Source organism: Lithobates pipiens, unplaced genomic scaffold (genome assembly GCF_037356315.1).
Source record: "Lithobates pipiens isolate NorthernLeopardFrog02 unplaced genomic scaffold, aLitPip1_a1.2 Scaffold_8, whole genome shotgun sequence".
Classification (NCBI taxonomy): domain Eukaryota; kingdom Metazoa; phylum Chordata; class Amphibia; order Anura; family Ranidae; genus Lithobates; species Lithobates pipiens.
This window is the reverse complement of record NW_027507903.1, coordinates 602234068-602244182: the sequence shown is the minus strand read 5'-3', so window position 1 is coordinate 602244182 and position 10115 is coordinate 602234068.

Below are 10115 nucleotides of genomic sequence, written 5' to 3'. Positions count from 1 at the left end.
CTTGGGAAAAGTCCTTTATTAAAAAATTTAAAAATAAAAATGTCCCACAAAGTCCATTAATCTTCTATCGCTCCGCCAACGGACCAAAAAAAAAACCTGCCACCGATCCGCCTCCATGGGAGGCTCCCGCTGTATGACGCTTCAGCGACAGTTCTTATATAATTGAGGGTGGGGTCACACAGTGACGTACCCGGGTGACCCCGCCCCCTCTGACGTACGGGGACTTCCCCATGGCTTCCCCAGGCATCAGAGGGGGGCGGGGCCACCCGGTTACGTAAACGCAATTTTTTAAAAAAAATTTGGGTTCAAGGTTCCACTTAATATTCATACCAGACCCAAAGAGCCTGATAATGGACTGGGGGGATTCCATGCTCTTTTTTTCAATGAGTTTTATCTATATTGCTGAGACCCGACAATTCATTACAGCCGCGAGCAGTTTTAAATGACAATTTTTTCTTTAGAAATGTCATTTTGAGTTGTTATTTTTCTAAACACGGGAAAATGCGCCACTTTATAGGCATACTGTAGACACCCCCCAGACACGATATTTAACGGAATATTTTTAATTTATTGTTTCACTTTAAGCACTAAAAAAAATCACTGCTCCCAAAAAAATGGGCGTCTTTAACCACTTGCCGACCGCCTCACGCCGATGTACGTCGGCAGAATGGCACGGGCAGGCATAAGCACGTACATGTACGTGATTTGCCTCCCGCGGGTCGGGGGCCCGATCGGGCCCCCGCCCGGTGCCTGCGGCGGTCGGTTTTCGTTCGGGAGCGATCCCGGACGAGGGGACGGCCATTCATTCATGGCCACCCCCTCGCGATCGCTCCCGACGAATGGAAATCCCCGGTGACATCACTTCCTCTCCTGTAATGTAAACACAGGAGAGGAAGTGATGTATTCTCTCCTCCGTGTCGGTATTTTTCGTTCCGACACGGAGGAGAGCGGATCAGTGAGTTGCACCAACACATCCCACACACAGTAGAACATGCCAGGCACACTCACACCCCCCCTTTACCCCCCGATCACCCCCCCAATTACCCCTGCCCCCCCAGTCACAGTGACACCAATGTCATTTTTTTTTTTTTTTTTTTTTTTTTTGCATTGGTGTCATTTGTGACTGTAATAACTGTTAGGGCAGTTAGGGTTAGCCCCCTTTAGTTCTAATGTACCCCCCTAACCCCCCAATAAAGGTTTAACCCCGTGATCACCCCCCGTCGCCAGTGTCACTAAGGCTGGGTTCACATTGCAGCGGTTTATGAGAACGAATGTGATTCGCACCGCACTGCAGTGCAAATCACATCCGATCTCTGTGCGATTCGAGTTCAGCCATTCGCCGCACCCGCCGCACCCGCCACACCCGCCGCACCCGCCGCACCCGCCGCAAATTCGCACGGGACCCTTTTTTTGGCCCGCAGCAGAATCGGATCGCATGGGTGTTCACACCATGCGATCCGAGTTTGCAGATCGCACTGCGATATGCGAACTGATCTGGGGGTGTCAGTAACATTTCACTGACACTCCCAGCAGTTCGCATAGGGCAGTGTGAACTGCCGCCGGGAGGCATGCGATGCGGGAACCCGCCGCGGATTCGCGGCGTTTCCGCATCGCTCCAGTGTGAACCCAGCCTAATAAGCGATCATTTTTCTGATCGCCGTATTAGTGTCACAGGTGACGCTAGTTAGGCAGGTAGGTATTTAGGTTCGCCGCAGCTTTTTATAGCGCTAGGGACCCCCATATACTACCGCATAAAGCCCCCTGATTGCCCCCTAGTTAACCCTTTCACCAGTGATCACCATATAACTGTTACAGGTGACGCTGGTTGGTTAGTTATTTTTTTATAGTTTCAGGGCACCCGCCATTTATTACCTAATAAAGGTTTAACCCCCTGATCACCCGGCAGGTGTCATTTGTGACTAATAACTGTTAGGGCAGTTAGGGTTAGCCCCCTTTAGTTCTAAGGTACCCCCCTAACCCCCCCAATAAAGGTTTAACCCCGTGATCACCCCCCGTCGCCAGTGTCACTAAGGCTGGGTTCACATTGCAGCGGTTTATGAGAACGGATGTGATTCGCACCGCACTGCAGTGCAAATCACATCCGATCTCTGTGCGATTCGAGTTCAGCTATACAGATAGTATGGCTGAATTCGTGTCGCACCCGCCGCACCCGCCGCAAACTCGCACGGGACCCTTTTTTTGGTCCGCAGCAGAATCGGATCGCATGGGTGTTCACACCATGCGATCCAAGTTTGCAGATCGCACTGCGATATGCGAACTGATCTGGGGGTGTCATTAACATTTCACTGACACTCCCAGCAGTTCGCATAGGGCAGTGTGAACTGCCGCCGGGAGGCATGCGATGCGGGAACCCGCCGCGCATTCGTGGCGTTCCCGCATCGCTCCAGTGTGAACCCAGCCTAATAAGCGATCGTTTTTCTGATCGCTGTATTAGTGTCACAGGTGACGCTAGTTAGGCAGGTAGGTATTTAGGTTCGCCGCAGCTTTTTATAGCGCCAGGGACCCCCATATACTACCGCATAAAGCCCCCTGATTGCCCCCTAGTTAACCCTTTCACCAGTGATCACCATATAACTGTTACAGGTGACGCTGGTTGGTTAGTTATTTTTTTATAGTTTCAGGGCACCCGCCATTTATTACCTAGTCTCACTAGTGTACCCCTAAATGTAGGGGTGTCTACTTTCTAAAATGGGGTCATTTGGGGGGGGGGGTTTGTGCCATCTTGGCATTTTATGGCCTTCAAAACTGTAACGCCCTTAGAAAGCCTGAAGGCGGTGCTTGGTTTTTGGGGCCCCGTACGCGGCTAGGCTCCCAAAAAGTCCCACATATGTGGTATCCCCGTACTCAGGAGAAGCAGCAGAATTTATTTTGGGGTGTCATTTCACATATGCCCATGGCATGCGTGAGCAATATATCATTTAGTGACAACTTTGTGAAAAAAAAAAAAAGTTTGTAATTTTCCCGCAACTTGTGGCAAAATATAAAATATTCCATGGACTCAACATGCCTCTCAGCAAATAGCTTGGGGTGTCTACTTTCTAAAATGGGGTCATTTGTGGGGGTTTTGTGCCATCTTGGCATTTTATGGCCTTCAAAACTGTAATAGGTAGTGAGAAGTGAACTCAAAAAATTACGCCCTTAGAAAGCCTGAAGGCGGTGCTTGGTTTTCGGGGCCCCGTACGCGGCTAGGCTCCCAAAAAGTCCCACATATGTGGTATCCCCGTACTCAGGAGAAGCAGCAGAATTTATTTTGGGGTGTCATTTCACATATGCCCATGGCATGCATGAGCAATATATCATTTAGTGACAACTTTGTGAAAAAAAAAAAAAAAAAAAAAAGTTTGTAATTTTCCCGCAACTTGTGGCAAAATATAAAATATTCCATGGACTCAACATGCCTCTCAGCAAATAGCTTGGGGTGTCTACTTTCTAAAATGGGGTCATTTGTGGGGGTTTTGTGCCATCTTGGCATTTTATGGCCTTCAAAACTGTAATAGGTAGTGAGGCGTGAAATCAAAAATTTACGCCCTTAGAAAGCCTGAAGGCGGTGCTTGGTTTTCGGGGCCCTGTACGCGGCTAGGCTCCCAAAAAGTCCCACATATGTGGTATCCCCGTACTCAGGAGAAGCAGCAGAATTTATTTTGGGGTGTCATTTCACATACGCCCATAGCATGTGTGAGCAATATATCATTTAGTGACAACTTTGTGTAAAAAAAAAAAAAAAAATTTTTTTTTTGTCATTATTCAATCGCTTGAGGCAAAAAAATAAAATATTCAATGGGCTCAACATGCCTCTTATCAATTTCCTTAGGGGGTCTACTTTCCAAAATGGGGTCATTTGGGGGGGTTTTGTACTGCCCTGTCATTTTAGCACCTCAAGAAATGAGATAGGCAGTCGTAAACTAAAAGCTGCGTAAATTCCAGAAAACGTACCTTAGTTTGTAGATGTGACAACTTTTGCGCAAACCAATAAATATACAATTATTGACTTTTTTTTTACCAAAGACATGTGGCTGAATACATTTTGGCCTAAATGTATGACTAAAATTGAGTTTATTGGATTTTTCTAATAACAAAAAGTAGAAAATATCATTTTTTTTCAAAATTTGCGGTCTTTTTACGTTTATATCGCAAAAAATAAAAATCGCAGAGGCAATCAAATACCATCAAAAGAAAGCTCTATTTGTGGGAAGAAAAGGACGCAAATTTTGTTTGGGTACAACATTGCATGACCGCGCAATTACCAGTTAAAGCAGCGCAGTGCCAAAGTGTAAAAAGACCTCTGGTCATTTACCAGCAAAATGGTCCGGTCTGAAAGTGGTTAAAAAAAATGTTTGCATTAATACATGTACCCTGGGGCAGGATCCAGGTCTCCAAACACTTTTTATGACAATAACTTGCATATAAGCCTTTAAAATGAGCACTTTTGATTTTTCATGTTAGTTTCCCATAGACTTTAATGGTGTTCCGAATTTTCCCTAAACACCACATATTGTTTGGTGTTTGTATAACATCCGAACAACCAAAGTTCGGACGGAACTTATGCTCATAACGAACCGTTCGCCCATCCCTACTCTGAATCCCCCTGCTCCTATGTCCCACCACTGTAACCCCCTGTTCATCTGTCCCATCAATGCACCTCCTTTCTCCTCTGCCCCAACACTGAACCCCCCTGCTCATCTTTCCCACCACTGTAACCCCCTTCTTATCTGGCCCAACACTGAACCCCCTGCTTTTCTGTTCCATCGTTGAAACCCCTTCTCATCCCACCCACCACTGTACCTCCTGCACATCTGCCCTACCACTCTAATCAACCTGATCATCTGCCCCATCAATGTACCCCCTTTTCTCATCTGCCCCACCACTATACCTCCCTGTAAATCTGCTCCACTGCCATATCCGCATGCTCTTCTGTCTCACTACTAAATCACCTTCTCATCTGTCCTAACACTGAACCCATCTGCTCATTTGCCCACCACTGTAACCCACTTTCTCATCTGTCCCACCAATGAACCTCCTGCACATCTGTCTCACCTCTGTAACCCCCTGCTCTTCTGCCCCACCTCTCTTCTCTCTGCTCTCCTGCCCCACCACTGTAACCCCCTGCTTATCTGTCCCACCAATACACCTCCTTTTACATCTGCCCCACTTCTCTACCCCCCTGCTTTCCTGTCCCACCACTGAACCCCCTTCTGATCTGGCCCAACACTAAACCCTCTGCTAATCTGGCCCAACACTGAACCCGCCTGCTCATTTGGCCCAACACGGTACTCCTCTGCTCTTCTGTCCCACTGCTGAACCCCGTTCTCATCTCTTTCACCGCTGTACGCTCCTGCTCATCTGTCCCACCTCTGAACCCCTCCTGCTCATTTCCCCCACTGCTGTACCCTCCTGTTCATCTGCTCCACCGCTGTTCCCTCTTCTCATCTATGATATGCAGAGTGGTGAAAGGAAGCAGATATGAGACACATCTACCTTTCCTGGCACACTCATCCTGCTGATCCAACTCTCGCATCCAGTCCACATGCTTGTATGTGATGTATGTGCTGTATGTGATGTATGGGATGTATGGGATGTATGTGATGTATGTGATGTATGGGATGTATGGGATGTCATATACAAGCATCTGGAATGGATGTGCAATGATGAGCTCAGGTCAGGGGCATTTTCAAGCAGTGGGCTTGTGTGCAGGATCATAAATTGGGCCCCTGCAGCTGAAAAAAAGTGTGGTGCTCTGCTCCACAGCAAACGTTGGTTGCGATTTTCATTGAACACTGGCTGTGGCTTAAAGGGACACAGAGTTCAGGGGTTCAGTGGTAAGTGATGCAAAGGTTTAGGAATAATTTCAACAAAGTTACCAGAAGCTCAACAGTAATTCCACAAACTGTCACCTGATTGGGGTTTTCTCAATCACAGTGAAATCCCTTCTTTCTGAGATTGGTAGTGGCAACCAAGCGAGTCAGCTTCCTCCCAGATGGTGGGCGAGGTTAGCAGAAGTGTGATTGGCATTAGTAGTGGCCAATGACAGTCCTTCTCCTGGAAACAGGGACTGTCCTCCCTAGCAGAACTGCACACGCTCTCTTCCCCATCACAAAAGCTGACGATCGCAGCTACAGCAAAGTTAGAGAACCAAACAATGTTTCCCATCTTTTACAATGTGTGGGGGCACAGAGCCTCCCCCTCAGTGCAGGTGCGGTGTGGGGAATTCTGAAAATGGAGTGTATTAGTGCAGACACTTCCCTGCACTACTCTGCTGATGGGGAGGGAGTTGAGTGCCGGTAAAAGAGGCTTTGAGTGCCAATTGCGGCACCAGTGTTAGGGGTTGCCTACCCTTGATCTAGGGTCCCTGTTAAAAAAATATATATAATGTTTGGGGTTTCTAAGCCATTTTCTAGCAAAAAAACTAGGGCTGTTACTGATTAAAATGTTTGTGTTCGATTAATCAATATTTTTTTTAAATCGATTAATCGACTAATGTCGATTAATTATAATGCACATACAGATCCAACTACTTTTAGCTGATCTCCTTGCATTGCAACTCTGCATTAGTCAGTAATAAATGTGGTATACACTATATACAATCACCCGACACTAGTTAGTTTCCACAATCCATGACTCAACTTCACAGTTCACACAAATACGTTTTAAATTCAAACTGTAGCACTGACGTAAGTAATTTTTTTTTCCACAGTAGCGTGACAATTCCTCCACCTCCGGTCTAACTAATCCCTCTCACCTTATGGCATGGACCCCTGTGCAAACAGGTGGTCATGCAAGCGGGTATCATAAGGGTTAACACGGACCATAAACTTCTCTCACGTCTTCTTAGATCTCAGCAAGGATGCCAGGTCATGGGTAGAAAGACCGCTTAAGTATAAGATGTCATTTTTGTGTCCAAACACAAGCTACTCACATAAAGAAGATAAAAACACAGCATGTAAAGCCGACAATCGTGTTAGTTCCATAGGGCAGCAATGGGTAACGTCATTTGTAGCTCCTCCCCGTACGCGTTAAGTTCAATCAGAACTTCAACGTCACCGGACTCCTCCCCCCTTCCCTTCGTTAGCTGATGGAGGCACTTGGGGAAGGGGAGAGGAGTCCGGTGACATCGATGTCCGTGACGTCACTGGATGTACGACGGCACTCCCTGAACTTGCGGAGAGGTGAGTATTTTGATCGATCAAAAAAAATTAACAATTAATTGAGGAATTAATCTTTAATTTCCACAGCCCTAAAAAAACAAAACTGATTTTTACATATATGAGGGAAGTATCAGAATTGGCCTGGTTAATACTGTATGTTCCTTGCCAAAGAACATTACTTTTCATCAAGTTGTTATGGGTAAAGTTATACTTTAAGCTTGCTCCACTCACTTGCGTCCACGAGTAACAGAACAGCACGAGTGAGGGAGGCTGAAAAGAAATCAAAGACTACAAAGATGAATTTATTGACAATTTTTCTGAAAATTGTTGATCCAGAAAAAGGCAAAGTAAAAAGTCCAGTGGGTCTTCTGCCCACACACTGGCAGGAAAAAAAAAAAAATCACACTGCTGCAAATTGTCAGTTACTGAATTTGTTGATCTGTCTTCCCTTGCTCTTAGCTTGTTGGGCTAGTTCTGTAACTTCAGCCCCCATTCAGTGCGATTGGTCATGTGATTTAACAGGTCCAAATCGAATGAAAAGCCACATCCTATTATCGGCAATGGAAATGTTCAAATCGGTGCGATGTCGACTTTGCGGCGCCATATCCATTTGAAAAAAAAGGTTCCTGGGCTATTTTTTTTTGCAATTTCAGGTGCGACTTGCATAGACATATGCGCACAAAGTCACACAGATCTCTGCCAAGTCACACCTGAAGTCGCACTGACCTGCGGCTTTGAAATCGTGTGATTTCATATGAAGTCGCACATTTTCCAAGTGTGAATGGGGGCTTTATCACTCTTCCAAGGGTCCCATCAAGTAGTTTTGATGCCAAGCTCTGTTTCATTTCATCAGCTTTCTGTCTCTATTTCTATCTATCTGTTTTTGTAAATTACCTTTCTTGCAGTACATCACAGAACACAAGATAACATTACCGTCAGATGACCGGACACTTAGCAAAGCAAAGCTTGAAGGAGAGCCTTACATAACATCTCTGCCTGCAGAAGACCGATGACATCATTCTACAGAACAGCTGTTCTCCGCTTGGGGACAGCCACTAGCCTGAAGCTGAATGGATTGTTTTATAACAAGGGTTGGCAACTGGTCAATTTGCGACCTACCCCACAGATCACCCCTCAGACCTCGTATCACAGTAGCAATAAGCATTCCAGAGCCAAGGGAAGTCCTAGGCTTCTCATTGACTCTCAACTGACACAGCCAAGGTGAGACTTGGAAAGACGTCCTTCACCAGGCCAGGTACATTGCACGTCTGTGATTATACAGGGGGGAGGGGGTGGTTTTGTGCTGTGGGCAATTTTAGCGAAGGGGGTAGATGTTTGTAACCCTAGAGTTCCTCCAGAAGTGGCTAGGGGTTCCTTGAGCTGTTGCTAATTTACCTCTTGGTTGATGGTGCCTACATACTTCTGAGACAATGCCACTTGGAGGAGCCAGTGGTATGACACCATTGATCTTTCTAGCTCTCTGTAAGCCCTTGTACATACGGTCGGACATTCCGACAACAAAATCCGTCTGATTTTTTTTCAGAAGGATTTTGTCCGAAACTGGTGTTGCATACACGCGGTCGGACAAAGTTGTCGGAAAATCCGATCGTTCGGAACGTGATGACGTTCGTTCGTTGCGACGGGACTACGTTGAGGCTAGTAGCCAAAAGCTTTGGTCTCGTAATTTGATCTGAGCATGCATGGCACTTTGTCCGATCGGAATTCTCTACAAACAATTGGAAAAAAGTCCAATCGGATTTTGTTGTCGGAAAATTTGAGGTCCTGCTCTCACACACGATCGGATTTTCCGACAATATAATCTGATTGGACCTTTTCCGTCTGAAAAAGGGCATTCTTCTCACTGACCACCAAAGTAAGGGCCATTATTCCCACTGACCCCGAATGTATGGGTTTTATCAGGGGTTCCCCAAGACCTGAAAATAATTTTAAGGGTTCCACTGGGGTAAAAAAGGTTGAGAAAGGCTGTTTGTACTGGAATAAGGGTATTTTGCTTGTGAGTTACATACTACTGACCTTTGAACTCTGTTAAACTTAATACTGGGCACTGCACTCTGTATTAGTTACTACTGATCTCTGCCCTACCTGCTACTGACCTCAGAACTCTGTTACATACTACTATTTTCCAAGCTCTCGTTTACTTACTACACACTGCATTACTTACTCCTGGTTGCTGCACTCTGTGTTTCATACTATTTATGTTAGCACTCTACATAACTTTCTCCTTACCCCTGCACTTTGTTACACACTACTGACTTCTAAACTCTTTTACTGACTCCTGAATTGTGCAATACTTACTCCTGACTCCTGCACTCTGTATTACATACTACAGACTTCTAAACTCTGCATTAATTCTGACCTCTCTACTGTGCATTCAATACTATTGATCTTTGTGTTACTTACTACTGACCCCTGCACTCTGCGTAACATAATACTGCCCTTTGAACTCTGTTATTTACTCCTGACCTAGGGTTGCCAATTTTTCTTCAAGTCAAACCCTAACACTTTAGTGGTGCACAGCAAAAAATTTTTTTTTAGCATACTCTATAGCAGTGATGGAGAACATTGGCACCCCAGATGTTCTGGAACTACATTGCAATGTAGTTGAGCATCATGGGAAATGTAGTTCCAGAACATCTGGGGTGCCAAGATTCGCCATCACTGCTCTATAGGATTGTAAAAGACCTGGGACACCTTTGGGCACTCCAAAGAGAACAGTAATGCGGAGTGCATAGTGCCCCCTTACCCTCCTATCAGGCACTGTTCTGAGCTAAATTGCTGTCTGAATACTGTGTCCGGGTTTCAGTCCACCTGAAGGATTCAAAAGGATTCACAGGATTCAAAACCCGAACTGTCCAGATGAATCCCGGACAGGTGGCAACCCTATTCTGACCCCTACGCTTTGCATTACTTACTCCAGACTCATGTACTTTA